Source organism: Balaenoptera ricei, chromosome 7 (assembly GCF_028023285.1).
Source record: "Balaenoptera ricei isolate mBalRic1 chromosome 7, mBalRic1.hap2, whole genome shotgun sequence".
Taxonomy (NCBI): Eukaryota; Metazoa; Chordata; class Mammalia; order Artiodactyla; family Balaenopteridae; genus Balaenoptera; species Balaenoptera ricei.
Genome location: NC_082645.1, coordinates 97,288,809 through 97,305,167, shown reverse-complemented (window position 1 = coordinate 97,305,167; position 16,359 = coordinate 97,288,809). Strand labels below are relative to the sequence as shown.

Genomic DNA, 16,359 nt, shown 5'->3' with positions numbered 1-16,359 from the left:
GACAGATAAGATGAATTTAGAATAAGCTGTATTTGGTTTGAAAGAGCAAAGGCAGAGTGGTGGCATGATTTTTGCCTTCAGGCTTATAGAGGCATATTTTCAGAACAATTTAAGTAGTCTCTTCTAGAGAAACAAATTTATACTTACATTTATTAGTTAATTTGTCTTGAAAATGCCTTAGGTAGTTTAAAACTAATTTATATATGGGTAACCTGAGGCAATAGGATGCATGATCGGGTGGGTCTTCTGGAGATGTTCTTTAACACAATATAGACTCATTTGTGCTTAAGTATTGCACTGGTGTTTGTCATTAAGTTTAAGACTGTTATTAGTCAAATAAATGCTTCTTTAGCACTAACTGTAGATAAGTCACTATGCAAAAATGGCAAAAAACACATGAAACGTTAATTCCTGTCTTCGAGAAAGTTTATAAATAACAAAAGGAGAGTTGTATTCAAAAATGTATATTTCTCAGAGAGGGTTAAGATATCACCAGTGGTACATACTACTTTGATTTAGTTTAATGAGATTATCTCTAACCACAATATATAATGGATAGAAGCTCTAGATTGGGATCTGTTATTTACTTTAAAATATTACAATTTTTCCATCTCTCTGGGTGACACTTTTGTAATCTAAAAAATAAAGGAGTAGGAATAGGTTTTCTCTAAGTTGCTTTCTTACTTCAATAGTTTGTCCTATAGCATGTTCATGTTAGTTTGTGTACAATCTTGGTTTGCAAGATTCCCTTAACTGGAGGATGTCAGTGTTGAGAAATTCTAGGTTCAGCCCACATACGAACTAGTTGTGTGACTGTGGTTGAGTCAATGAAAAGTTGAACCAGTTGCTATACAAGGTCATTTCCACTTTTAAATAGTCTCATAGGTTAAAGGGATGGAAAGCCTAGATCATTAGCAAAAACATACAAGCAGACACATATAGGATCCTGCAAAACTAGGGGTACAGAGATTCTTACCTTTTCTCTACTAGGTAAAGAAGAATACACACACCTACGCACACATTCCTGTGCATATGTCTACCATTAGTTATGGCTATAGATGGCTCATAACCAGAGGCAGCTTATGTGATTAGGTATAAATATGTACATCATTCCCCCCACATTTATAATCATGATTTATGATTTATAATTTATAATCATATAAATTATATGATTATAAATTTATGATTTATAATCATAGGGGTTCTCATCAAATCAGGAGGAAAAAAGGAAGAGAGAGAGGGGCAAGATGGAAGCTTGAAGCCTAACTACCTTTCCATCCCTCCTTTCTCCAAACACTATCCACTGCATCATTTCCTTGGAATATGGGGCACCTGATCCTCAGTTTTGACACCATCCCAGCTCAGTGTCAGGGACTAAGCCCCAACCCAGTCTTCAGGAGAAAGCCCCAAACCACTTGCTCCTTGGAGCAACCACTCACAGAGATAGGAAACCTACTGATACAATGGGGGAAAAACAAACAAACAAACATATACTCTGGCTTAAGATCATTCCACATTCAAATATTGTGTCTACCCCTTTCTAGCTGTTGACCCCATGTGAGTTGCTAAACCTTCCCAAGCTTATGTTTCCTCATGTGAAAAAAAGGAAACTGGTAACTGTGTTTAAGATTGCTTTGAGATGGTAGATAACCTTAATACTTCATTAGGTACTCTCTCACTACCTAATGATAGATAGATACTATCTCCTAGATAGTAGTTGCTTTTATTATGTATCTAAAATTATATATTTGCATGGAAAATAAAATGCATAGACTCATTTATTGTTAAGGGCATATTTATGAATACACATGTATATCCATGGTCCTACCCATTAGGGTAATCACATTTGTTATATAAAAATTTACCCAGTAGTTACTCTTCTAGTTCCTAAGAGTATTTGCTCTTCAAGGAGGATCCTTTAGAGACCATCTAATCTAGTGACTTTCAAATTTTATGTTTTAGAGATAGGATTCCATGGTAGTTATTAAAGAAAAAAAAAATGTAGCTGGTATAGGAGTTAGCGGCAGAGGAGCTGGTGATTAGGGGAGGTTGAGTGGGTGGATCTCCAGATGACCTCACCCACTTTTCAACCAGAATAACTCCAATCATGTATGTTTAGCTTTAAAGTATTTTTTTCTGGAAGTGCTTTTTATTGTTTAAGTCACACCTCCATCACCAAAAGCAACAGAACAACAACCAAAAAAAAAACACATAGATTCAGTCCAGCCCCTCATTGGCATATGAGGACTGAACCCAGCAGGCCTTAAATGACTTGTGGAAGGTCACATAATGGTTGTTAGTGGCCAAACCAGAGATTAAAACCACTTTTTCTGCCCTTTGTTTAATTGTTTGGTTTTGGTTTATTTTTTCCTCCCTTTCTCTTCATTCCCTTCACCTAACTCACTTTTTTGAAAAGTTTTTGAGTTGGAACTTCAGAGGTTGATGTATAGGAAACTGAAGGGGTTTTAAATTAAACCAGTTTTTAGTGTAATATATTTCTGTCATATGCTCTAAAATGTTTACTAAAACATAGGATAAATGTAATGCATTTGTGACTGTAATTTAAAAATTGGTTATTTTGGACAAAAGTCATCAAATGTCATATTCCATCTAGGAAATGCAAGAATAAAAATGGCCATAGGGCTTCCCTGGTGGCGCAGTAGTTGAGAATCTGCCTGCCAATGCAGGGGACACGGGTTCGAGCCCTGGTCTGGGAAGATCCCACATGCCACGGAGCAACTAGGCCCGTGAGCCACAACTACTGAGCCTGCGCGTCTGGAGCCTGTGCTCCGCAACAAGAGAGGCCGCGACAGTGAGAGGCCCGCGCACCGCGATGAAGAGTGGCCCCCGCTTGCCACAACTAGAGAAAGCCCTCGCACAGAAACGAAGACCCAACACAGCCAAAAATAAATAAATAAAATTAATTAATAAATACAAAAAAAAAAAAATTAAAAAAAAATGGCCATAGTCAACATTAAATATTTTATAAGGAGACAGTTTGCAGCTGTATTCAGCTACTGTATTAGAATCTCAAACTAAAAGGAAATTAAACTAATTTTTTATGTAAATGAATTGTTTTCATAAGGAAGCACAAGGGAAATTAAGTGTATAATCATGCCTGAAAATCAGAATTTTTCCAGGAAGCAAGTTTCTTGTGTGAATTTCTTGAGGTATTTGGGAATATCACCATGAACCCTCCAAATTTCTTCTATTTTACATATCATGATGTGTGATATCCTCAAAGTTTCAGACATCTGAGGTTTTGAAGAATTAGCAGACTTTTCTGAACCCTCTATTAATGGTGATTATTGTTGTAAACTATTATGACAATGGACTGTATTTTTAAATGATGACCATAACAATATCTCCAGTCTCACATGTTACTCTACAATGTGACCTTATTCTTCACAAACAAGAAGTGAATTCTATTTCCCCTCCTCTTGAATCTAGGAAGGCTGTGACTGCTTTGCCTGATAGACTACACACAAGTAGTAGTGTATGACTTCCAAGGCTGGGTCATAATACTGATGCAGCTTCCACTGTGTTCACTAAGAGCTTTGAGCCACCATGTTAGAAGTTTGACTATTCTGAGGCCATTATCTTGTGACATGCTAAGCTACATGGAAAGGCCACATGAGGCGCCCCTGGTTGGCAGGCAGTCTTATTCTTTGACTCATTCAACCCCAGACTCCAGCCATGTGATTGAAACCATCTTGGACCCACCAGACCATCCCATCTACCAGAAGAGTACCACTGAGTTTCCTCAATGACTAGAGAAGCAAAGGCATGCCCATTTGAGCCCTGCTCACCTACAGTATTGTGGCATTAATAAAATGAAAAAGTTGTTTTACACCACTAGTTTTTAGGGTCATTTATTTCACAGTAGTGAAAAAAACTATTATAGATTTAGTTAACAAGTATCAATTCATTAGGCCCAACTTGGAGATTGAGGGTTGATTAGAGCAGAAACATAATATCTATATCTTTTATTGGTTTGTTTAAAATTTTTTAATTTTTATTTATTTTATTTTAATTTTATTTTCTTAATTTATATAATTTAATATGCTAAAAATGAGAAAATAAACGGTACGGGGACACAGAGTACATTAAGGAAAAGTAATTTCAAGATTCTCTTCATTTTGATTGTATTGCTTTCTTGCCTTCAGGGGGTAAGATTTTTGACTTCAAAAGTTAGGAAATATTTAAGAAGAGAATTTACATCTTGCTATTTTCTCAGCAGTCCATGTGTCTGGATAAAGTTTATGATTATTGAGAAGTGTCAGTGCCTCTACAATGGAAATTTTGCCTTTGGGAGTGTTCTTAACATTCATCATGTCAGAGTGATGGTCTTCCGGCAACCTGAATTCCTTTGGCTTCTGACGTTTTCCAGCGTCCTTTACTTGCACAGAAGACACGGGATCTTTGGAATCGACATCCACATCTTTTAGTAATGACAGCATTTTGTCATTTTTTCTAGCAATTTCTCCCTTAATTTCTGGATGGCTGCTCATCTGCTCTCCAGGAGGTTCTTGGTGGAGGGGTGCCTGGGAGCGGGGAAGGGCTTCATCCTGCTGATTTCCCATTGCGCCCAGTTCTCTAGGTTGAAATTCCTAATTGCGTGAGTCACTGCAGCCCCCATCTCTTCACAACACGATGCCTGTAAGTTCACACCACACATGTGGTTAAACACTGGCATGGGCAACCTCCAGGATGCACTGGGCTAAAAAATTGTTTTAAATAATAGCTTTCTTGAGGTGTAATGTATATACATACCATAAAACCACCCATTTTAAGTGTACAATACAATGATTTTTAGTAAATTTACTGAGTTGTGTGGAATTAACATCATCTAAAATTAACCCAATTTTAGAACATTCCCTCCCACCCACCCTCAAAAAAAGCCTTACAGAGGAATTTTAGAATATTTTCCCTAAAGAGGTCCCTTGTGCCCAACTGCAGACAGTCCCTCTTCCTACCCCCAAAGCCACTTAAGTTTAACTTTTTTCTGCCTCTGTAGAACTGATGATGTGTCTTTGATCTGGTTTTGGACTCCCAGGGAGTTCAAGTCCAGAAGATCAAGGAAAACGTGTGAATCTGGAGCTTCCTTGAATACTGGGTCTGAGTTATATTCCTGTTAGACTCTGCCTTGTTCTCCAAGAGTCTCTTTAGTTTCTGAGTCCGTAACATAGTTTTTAAGAGCGTGAACCTTGGATTGTCTCAGTTCAAATTGTATTTTCAGCACATATTAGTTGTGTGTCATTGGACAAGTTACTTAACTTCTCTAATTCATAGTTTACTAATTGTAAAACGGGAATGATGTTATCTACCACATGAGGCTATTGTGAAGATCAAATTAAATAATGTACTTAAAGTACTTAGAATAGTACCCAGCATGGTAATAACAATAATAGTAGCTGTTATTTAATGACTACTTATCAATTTAGCTGGCACTATACTTTACATGTATTAACTCATTTAATTTTCTCCCAAACTCCATGAATCAAGTGGCATTACTGTTCATAAATGAGAAACTGTGTACCCATGGGCAAATTACTTAAGTTCTGCTTTTCTACTAGAAAGTACCAAAGCTATTAACACCCAATGAATAGTTGTTTTATTTAGCATGGGACTTACTAGGAACTTGTTTGAGTCATAGCTATTAGAATTCCCTCATTTCTCTCTTTGGAGTCTTAAAACCTGTGAATTTTTCTGTCTTCTCGGCCAAACATATCCCAACACACACACACACACACACACACACACGCACATGCACATGCACACACACACACCACTTCTTTTGGATTCCAAATGTCAATCTTAAACATGGTAGTTTCTTAATAAACACTAACTAAAAGAATGGATGAAAGAACAGATGCATCTGTGTCTTGAGGATGTCTGCAACCAACTTTGGGAAGGGGTAAAAATCAACGATCAGATGGCTATAGAGGCTCTGGAGATGTCTTTGGTCATGTAAAACATCATTACTCCAGAGATCCCAAAACATAAAAGTCAGTGTAATCTCAGACATTCTGTCTACTTTAGTGACGCAAGAATGTTTTAAAGAGTTTTTGTGACAGCATATGGAAGTACTTTTTTTTTTTAAGTTAAGGAGCCTAATCACTTAATCATTGTAAGCAATTCACCAAATATTTGGTCAGGAGAAAGAAAAACATTTAAATTACTATATCTGATGAGCATATTTTTGATGTGTGTTATAAAACTTGTGTATGCTTGAAGACAAAGGACTTTAGAACCCTCCTTTATCTTTAAAATGTATTATATTTCAGAATGATTTGTCAGATAAAGATAACAGTGATCTTAATACCAATGCAAGATGATAAATATGATTTAAAAGTAAGAATCATAGTATACATACTATGTATACGTAGTTTACATATAAACTTTTGCTTTTTGACCTGGAATATTTTATGGACATATTTCTTCATCAGTATTTGTCATAAAATGCATACAAGCAACTATTTTGGATACTAAAAACATCCTAATTTGGGGTCCATAGTCCCTGGATTATATTATCGTAGGTAAAGCCAGTAAGATATTAATATTTAAAAGCTTTCAGTTCTTCTGTTCTCTTCAAGAGTCTCTCAGAGACTCTTATTTATCACCTTGTGTAAGATATACAGGCAGAACTCTTCATCTGGCATGTCATTATTGCCAGATAATTAGGCTGATGAGATCATGGACAAACAATTTTATTTGGAAAATAATAGGGAAAATATTTCTTATAAATATTTGTCAATATCTATCTCCCAAAGAAATGTGTGCTTTTAGTTAGTGATGATACTTTGTTTCACACTTTTATCTCTGTGCTGCATTTTAACTCAGTTTTGGTAACATGGCTTTTGCTTACAACCTCTCCTAAGCAGCTAGTCATAGAACTTTAATACACAGGAATGATAAATTATAAAAACACATTTGCTGCTAACTCTCTGATAAACTTAGCAACAAAGAAGCAGCTGGTACTTTATTGCCTATAACTTCCTACGTATTTCCCCAAAGTTCCAGCTAAACAAGAATACAGTTGTGTTTTATTTTCTTCTAATTAAGTTGAAGAGAAAAACAGAGTCAGGGATTGATGGCTTTCAGATTTAAAGCATTTCTGTTATAATTGTCAGGCAATCAATTAAACAATTTCTGAAGGATTTAATCTTTTTTTTTTATTGTTATGTTTCTTATTTCCTTCAGTTTTATCCTTCTAAAAGGAAAGGTTTTTTTTTTCTTTCTTTACTTTTCAGAGAGAGAATTCATCAACTATAGGAATGAGCAAGACAAATAGATCAACGGCAAATTTTAAATATAGTCCATATGAGATTGTTTTCCAGATGTAGAATCTACAAATCTCTTTTTATGAACTATCTTTAGATTCATTTACTCTACCAAGAATCACTACAGGTTAAGGGCTCTAAGGGATTAAACAGGAGAAAGTACATTAAGAATGATTAACATGTCTCCTTCCAAAGTGAATAAAGTTTTTAACATGGAATAGCTATTCATGAATCATTCATTATTTACTTTCAGTAATTTTGGAACTAAATTGGTCTAAGTGCTGCAGATGTTATTATTACGTTATTCTAAAGATTGGGGCCTAAGATGGGCTTTTGGTGTGCTAGTACAATTTTGCTTTTTAGATTGGTAGTGGTTACATAGGTGTGGTCACTCTGTGTTTATTCATTAAGCTGTACAATTATTATTTGCATACTTTTCTGGATGAATGTTATACCAGAACTTCAGAGGGAAAAAGAATTCCTGAGCCATGACTGAATGTTAAAGATTGGACACCTCCTCAAGTTGTCAAAGATCATCTTCCAGAATTTTGTAAAAATGAATGCAATATTCCTCATCCCATCACATGCAAATAATTAATATTACCTCAGAAAACCTGATATAAACATTATTTGCTATTGCTCTTTTATGAAGAATTCTGTACTAATCTCATAGCAAGGAAATAGAGTAAAATTCTAGTTATAGGATTCAGAAAAATGTAAGCAGGATCCACCTACTTTTTTTCCATTCATGTCTTCTAAAACTGTATTCTGGTGTTCATTAATTCACAAAAAAATGTACAATGCCTATTATGTGGCAGACACAGTTCTGTGAATGCAATAATATAATGAATTAAACAAAGGAAAAAAAAAAAAAACCTCTGCCCTTAAGCTGTTCAAGTTTTTCTTTTAATACTGATGTTAATCACTATGATTGAGTTAAGTGATAAAGCTCTTTGTACATTAGATGTTTTGAGAGTGAGGGCCTGATGGACTAGTCCTGCTTGGTTTAGTCTGAGACATCATCACCAAGCAAATGATATCTGAACTGAGACTTCAAGCATGTGTAGGTAAAGTTTATTATTTGCTATAACAGGAAGTTCAGAGTACGGCAGGTTATTTTTCCGCAGGCTTAACAATATTATCAGCCATTCACAGTGCTGGCTTCATCTTAGGTCTGGTTACCCTTGTCCTCATGAGACAGCTGCCAAAAGCAACTATGGAAGCAAACTTCTTTTTCATGTCCAGCAGGAGAGGGAAAAAAGTTACAATTCACTAATTCATTGAGGAGTATCATACGCTTTTAGGCTTAGGTCATTCTGGAGATTCATATGGGTTAAGGCATACTTGAACATTTCAGAATTTGTGATGAAGGTACAAGTAAGGTGTGAGGTATGTGAGGGGTTGACTCCTGACCAGGCAACCAAGAACTTCTGCCACAATGGGGATCTTAAACAGGGTAGTCAATGAATAGGCCTAAGAAAGGCAATGGTTTCCTGAAATTTTATTGACATTTAAAAAATCTGTGCATATATTCATTTTTCCGGGGAAAGGGAGAAAACCTTTCAGTATATTTTCTATGTGGTACATGACTCTAAAAAATAATTAATGCTCCAAAAAAATGATGCTCAGAATAATCATGATAATCTCTCACAACACTTTTACCTTATAAAGACTGCCTTATTTTATGCTAATGGTGTTTCTGGTAGGCTAGCATCACCTACATTGTCATTATCATCATCATCAATATCATCATCATCATCACCAATATCATCGTCATCATGCTATACTATTACACTTTGAGTGGTGAAGTGAGTTCCCCAAGGCCACACAGCTGATGACTGCTGGGTTTATTAGGAATTATCACTCACTATTGAATGATTTTTCTTTGCGGCTTGCCTTGGTAGAGAGCAGAGAAAGAACAATAAACATGACAGTCTCAACCCATTTCCTACACTACCTTTCCTAATTCAGATGCTTTTTAAGATACTATAGCAAAGTTCCTAAAATAGTCTTTGCTTTAACTCTTAGATAAAAATCAGAGTTAGAAAAATAATTTTTATCAAAAGCATCTGGATGATGCCTAATTTGGAGAATATAAAAGTATGATTAAAATTATTAAATGAGTAAAAACACAGCACATGGATCTATGTGTAATCATTTAGTCAAAAGAGGGCCTTTTGGTGGTGGAATGATTAAAATGCAATAATGAAAGTATTTAAGTAGTTTCTAATATGGAAATATGTAGAAAGCAATTCTTACACTTGTGTTCATTGGATAATTATTTCTAGGCTATAAAAGATTACTCTATCTCAAGTAGAAAAATTAGAATTGTTTATTTTAAATGTGAGTTAACAATCCAATTTTTATTCAGTCAAGCAATCAGCTCCCTATTTTTTTTAAAGTACTTACTTCAAGGTTGATATTATTTCTTTTTTCAGCAAGGCAGAATAACATTTAACAGAGATGTTAGCAAGCAGCTCGTTCAGTTTACCACATGTATAGAAAGTGATACCCTTTCTAGTGCTACATGTCCAAGTGTTTGTACTGAATGCTTCCATAATGTCAATAATGATCCACTATTCAAAATTAGATGTAGCCCCGATTTCTCAAATGCTTGAGTGATCATTTTCTTTAGTAATTGAGTTCCTCATAGAATTCCACTGCTTGATTACTTGCTCAGTAATCTAAGCATATTAATTTGAAAAGCTCCATAAGCGTGTGGCCAGGATAATGGCAGTGAAGTAATTGCAAGGAAATCTTTTACCACAGACTTATTTTCATCTAATAAACTCTTTCCTGATGGTTAACCGGCATGCAGTGAATGTGATATGAGTTCTAAAATGTATGTGCATTAATGTATCTGTTGAGATGGTTAAAGATTAGATATTCTAGAAGGCGCTTAATAAGCACTTTAAAAAGATGTTTTTAAAATAGTGTGTGTGTGTGTGTGTGTGTGTGTGTGTGTGTGTGTGTGTGTGTTAGTTTATTAGGAGATATGGATTTTAAGAGGAAGACAAGGTCACTGAAATTATGCTAGATGCCTTTCCTATGTTGTCACAGGTAATCCTCACATTAACACTGTATAAGAATCTACTATCCCTGTTATGCATATAAGGAAAAGGGAACTCAGATTGGTGAGGTTATTTGTCCAAAGTCACAAGTCTAGACCACAAGTCAGTTCTGCCTGATTCTAAACCAGTCCATTCTTCAGTTCCTGCCTCATCACAAAAGGTTAACTATAATTTTAGAGGTATATTCTAGCACTTTACACTAAGTATAAGGGCTCAAGTTTCAAAGCCCCGAGTTATATTAGATAATGCCTCCTAAATGGAAAGGAGGACCATAAATGTTGAATCTATTCTGGGGCACTTATAAACGAGCATTGTACAAAAATATCGTATTATTATATTTACTAGTTTGTTGTATCTTTTTTTTTTTTTAATTTTTATTTATTTATTTATTTTTGACTGTGTTGGGTCTTCGTTTCTGTGCGAGGGCTTTCTCCAGTTGCGGCAAGCGGGGGCCACTCTTCATCGCGGTGCGCGGGCCTCTCACCATCGCGGCCTCTCTTGTTGCGGAGCATGGGCTCCAGACGCGCAGGCTCAGTAGTTGTGGCTCACGGGCCTAGTTGCTCCGTGGCATGTGGGATCTTCCCAGACCAGGGCTCGAAACCGTGTCCCCTGCATTGGCAGGCAGATTCTCAACCACTGCGCCACCACGGAAGCCCTGTTGTATCTTTTAGATGCCACATATAAGTGATATCATACAGTATTTATCTTTCTCTGTCTGACATTTCAATTAACATAATGCCTTCCAGTAGGGAGAGGGAAGAGGGGAAGGGTAATATAGGGGAAGGGGATTAAGAGGTACAAACTATTAGGTATAAAATAATCTACAAAACCGATAGCTAGTGGGAAGCAGCCACATAGCACAGGGAGATCAGCTCGGTGCTTTGTGACCACCTAGAGCTGTGGGATAGGGAGGGTGGGAGGGAGGGAGATGCAAGAGGGAAGAGATATGGGGATATATGTATATGTATAGCTGATTCACTTTGTTATAAAGCAGAAACTAACACACCATTTTAAAGCAATTATACTCCAATAAAGATGTTAGGAAAAAAAAAGCTGCAAGGGTATATTGTACAACACAGGGAATATATTCAATGTTTTATAATAACTACAAATGGAGTATAACCTTTAAAAACTGTGAATCACTATATTGTAACCTATAAGTTGTATAATATTGTACATCAAATATACTTCAATAAAAAATTGCATTATATTTCAACTGTCAACCACAAGAAGGCAGAACTCCATATTTGTATCTATTTTTATAACAAGTACAAAGTCAGCTGACTATAAGCATTTTAGAGAAGTGATGAAGAATAGATTTCTTGGTTGGTATTCTATGAATGATAACACCAACAAATCTAATTCACTGTGAATAATTCCAAAGGCATTTCTAATACCTAATTATGCTTGAAAGATCCTGAAATTTAAGCCAAGCTGTTAGAAAGAACACAACTTTTGTTGTTTTTATTCTAAATTCTGTCCTATAAGCAGTTCAGTACCTTAAATTTCATTAGATTCTGATTAAGTGAAGCCCTTATCAACTTCTATAGAAACAGATTTATTTGGTAGGCATTTGCTTGACTTTATTACCTTAATTTGTAGCTCCTCGATTAATCTATTAATTAATTTAGTGGCTGTTTACTTCAAACACAAGGCCTTAATATGTCAAATCATACAGTAGTGAAACATAAAACATTGTGATAAAATAGCACATGCATAGTATCAATAAAAGAGCACATGTTTGTAGTAGCCCACAGACTTTATGAAACGTGGATTACCGTATCAGTCTATATTATATTCTAATTATCTCATATTAAAATTCTATAATGGGAATTTTTGATATAGCTTCTGGTAACAGGGCCTATTGCTGCCTTTCATATCTGGGTTTAAAAATACAAATACAAATACAAAAAAAACCAAAATGAGTTTTTCATTTTATTTTGTTTTGTTACAGAGCAAGATTTTGGAGATAATAATAATAATTATTATTATTATTATTATAGTAATGTATTGGCACTGCACTGTACAATTTTCACATCACTTTATGGTAATCATTGTATTTGATTCCCACAACGGCAGAGGTTATATAGGGCAGGTAATCGTCATCTACCTGTGACTAAAAAGGAACCCCCAGCCCCCCACCCCTGCCCAGGGCTGGCAAAAGGTCGAAGAGAAAAAAGAATCAGGCCTAAGAAGGATAATGACTTCTTTGCTTGTTTTTAACCCTGGTTTTCTGTGTTCCAATAATCGTCTCCTTGGTAGAATTCTCAAACCTTTTCTCTATTCTCACTCCTATCCCCAAAGACTCTTACCCTTTCTTCCCCTCAAGCTCGTGGGACTCAGGATATAATAGCCTAAATCTTGTTTTCTCTGACATGTAGATACATTTTCCTTTAGTCCTTTCCATGCAAAAATCCTACTGTTAAAAATTATTTTACTTTTTCCTTGCCTGTGCAGCTTTAAGAACAAATGAGGTGAAGGACTGGAGAATCGAGTACGTTTTCGCTAACTGCCCTATTTCATATTGGTTCACTATTACTAAGGGTGGGAAAAAAGTCTAAACTTGAAACTGCATTTTATTCCCCTGAGACAGTAGGTAAGGAATTTGGTAGGCTAATTCCTGACAGCCAAAGGAGAAGAAAAGAAAAGGAAAGAAAGAAATGTGTGACTGGGAAATCTGCCAGGCAGATTTACCCAATCAGGAGATACCAGGCTTTCTTCATCCCACACAGCTGAATCCTAATCCCTAACTGCCCCCCTCACCTCAGTATACAACTCCATCACTTTCACTTGCTCAGACCAGCTCATTCATGCAGCTTGCTCATGCAGCTCATTCAGCTGCATTTTTAGGATGCAGAAACAACAGCTTTGGGACTGTATTGGAGGGAAATCCCAATGCACCTGTCTAAACGGGACATTGAGGATGCTGGGATTCCTAAACAGATCTTGAGAAGGTGAGAATATATGGTGTTCTGGCCCTTAGCTTTGCAACTCCAAATGAATTTATCCTGGTCACGTAGTTCTTTAGTGTTCTTACAGACAAGTATGTGTTGAATGTTGTGGCTTGAGAAAAGGACTGGCATTGTTTACGTAAAGAGATAAATTCTAACTTACTGTTTATTGACTTGGAAATCAATCTTTGGAAGAAAACAGGAGGCATATTACTTGAGCAGTAACTTATAGACGTTTGAGCTTCAGTCTTCTCGATCATAAACTGAAAGTATTGGATAAAATGTACTTATGTGCTTCGAATTTAAAATTCACAGCTTCTTGTGACAAGTAACATACCATTTATGCTAAGTCGTTTCACCATTGGCCATGTTATATTCAGTTATAGCTAGATTCAATTTTTACATGGATTAAGTGCTTGGGATTGCTACAGAGATCTCTTTAAGAAAGGCTGCATTTTAAACTTGCTTCGAAATTTTGAGAAAGCTGGGCAACTACTTATTTTAAATTAAACAAGATGAACCACAAAGCAAGACGAAAAACAAACACAAAAATGACAGTGACAGTGATAAAAAAAAAAAACCAAACAAGCCAGAACAAATGAAAGGTGAATTGAAGCTCCAGGGAATGTTTAATGTGGAAGGTACCTGAAGAGGAGGAAGTCTCTTGCTTTGTTACTATTAATCATTTGAAGGCTCTGATGTATGAAAAATGAAACAGATTTGTGTTTGGTTAAGCAGAAGTGAAACTAACAGGTAGAAATTATTACAAGTAGCTAGATTTTTGACCCTAAAAGAGGAAGAAGTTTCTAGCAGTTAGACTTGTCCCACAGAATAAACTTCCTGGAGTGGTAGTGAGTTTAACACCTGAGGTACTGGAGGTAACAGACATCACAGTGACATTACAGCTAGAATCATTGCATTTGGATAAGTCTGAAATGTCTATAATCCCATGACCCTGAGACGAAGAGAACACTGAAGCATTACAGGGATTCGTTTCCTTGGCTTGGCTTAGCCTTGGCATGTGGCAAAATGCCAGCAACTAGCAAAGCTGTGAGTATTTTTACTTCAGCTTTCTCCTTCTCCATTCTATACTGTTGTGGGTAAGAGGCCCAGAAGTTTCAGCTTCCAGAGAGGAATATCCTGGCAACACTTACATGATTAAAAAAAAGTCTTTTAAGTAGAACCTTAAAAAACACGTTTCTGTTCAGTAGATTTACTTATTATAATGTAATACCAGTCTTCTTGTGTTTAAGGCAACTCTTTTCAACTCCAATCAAGTAAGTTAGTTTCAGTTTTCCCACAAACCAAACAACAACTATTGTCTTGTTCCAGCCTGTCAAAATGTTCTAGGTAAAATCAAATTTACAAGAAAGATCTCTTGTTACATATCGTTTTTCTTCCCTTTCTGAATTTTTTTGGTCTTTTTTCTGTCTCTTTTTATAGAGACTAACTCAACTTATTTCTTACAACATTTATTTTCAGAAAAGAAATAACTAACTCAAAATAATCCCTTTGAGGAGGAAAAAAAATCAAATTCGTAAACAATAGACTAGGGAGAAGTTCTTTCCTCATTATGCTATTTCCACATTATGCTATTAATTTTGCAAAACAAGCAAATGAAAGAAATGCCTGATTACAACAGTAATTATATCAGAGAAATTTAAATACCCTCAATTTTAAAATGCAGCCTAAACTGAGCAGGTTTGTTGGTAGGCTGTTGAATACTTTAAGCATAAAGGCTTTTTTTCATGTAGACCTGTATTTGAGTGCCGCCTGTACCATTTACTAGTTGCGTGATTTTGGACAACTTATGTGCTCCTTCTGAGCCTCAGTTTACTGAATTTGTAAATTAGGAATAATAAAAATACCTACTTCAAAGGATTTAATGATAATACAAATAAAAGACTTAGCCTAGGGATACCTGGATCAAGTTTAAGGATTCATTGAAAGTTGGTCTTTATTTTAATTAACTTGAGGAGGATAAAGCCCATAGTTTTACTAACATCTCTTTCTTGGATAGCTCCTTGTATGTGGACTTTGAAAGATAAGTGGGGAACGTTATTTTAAAATGATATTGTGGCTTATGTTTGTTAAAGCTCTTTTTTTTTTATGAGTTACCTTATTCAAGGGTTTTTTGTTTTCCTTGTAGAGAAGCACAGAAGGAGACTAAACAGAAAAAAAAAAAAATGAAAAGGATGTTGGAAAAGCCCAGCTGCCTTTTAAATATTTTTGATTCCTGTTCACCGGAGATTTTAAAGGAAAATAGGGCAGAGTGGGGCAGTGAATATAGTCATTAATAAGATAGATACCGGTCAGTATAGAGTAAATATGTGGATCTGTGGGCTATGGAAGATTGAACCCTTGTGAGGAACAATACACATTTAAGAAAAAGTACACTTTTTTTTTTAAATTTGTGATTCAGTCATGATTTTAATTCAGAATTTTTAAAAAATCTTTTCTTTTTTTCTTTAAATAGGGTTGATGATGATCTGAAGATACAGAATTCCATGTAGCATGTTCCCATGCTAGCAAAAAGTGAATTTACTAGAATTTTGGGTCCTTTAACACTAATCAGTCTTTAAAATACTAAGTTCTGACATAGAAAATGAAAACATTTTTTTCACGGTCAAGAATGTTGAGTTAGGATAAAGAAGGAATAAGTTCTAGTCCTAGTCTTATTGCTTTATATCTGTGTGCTTTGAGACATGACATTTACATTTTAGATCTCATTTCCCTCATCTGTAAAACATGAGCCTGGACTGGATACGCTCTTGAACTTCTTTTCATTTAGAAATGTCTACCATTCTAAGAATTCTTTGAAATTATATTTTTATGGCTAGATACTTGAATTAAAATCACCTGATTGTTAGGCATACTGATTTGGGAGTAATAACCTCAGCCCCAAAGCATCATTCTTGAACGTGGTGTCTACAATCTGTGTTTTTAACAAGCTGTTCAAACAACCCATGTTCCAGGTGGCTGTTAAAATGTGAGAACAATTATTTTAGAATTAAATATCAAATATGGTTTTTGATCAGTGTAATATCTTTAGGT

At 35.6% G+C, this 16,359-nt stretch overlaps 1 protein-coding gene and 1 pseudogene across 2 annotated transcripts in view; one reads left to right on the top strand and one right to left on the bottom strand.

The window, feature by feature from the left end:
• ERBB4 (erb-b2 receptor tyrosine kinase 4) overlaps nucleotides 1-16,359 on the top strand; it is a 1,139,160-nt gene that overhangs the window by 203,327 nt on the left and 919,474 nt on the right. The gene's annotated exons all lie outside the window — the stretch shown is intronic.
• Nucleotides 4,135-4,639, bottom strand: LOC132368671 (NADH dehydrogenase [ubiquinone] 1 alpha subcomplex assembly factor 4-like; annotated as a pseudogene).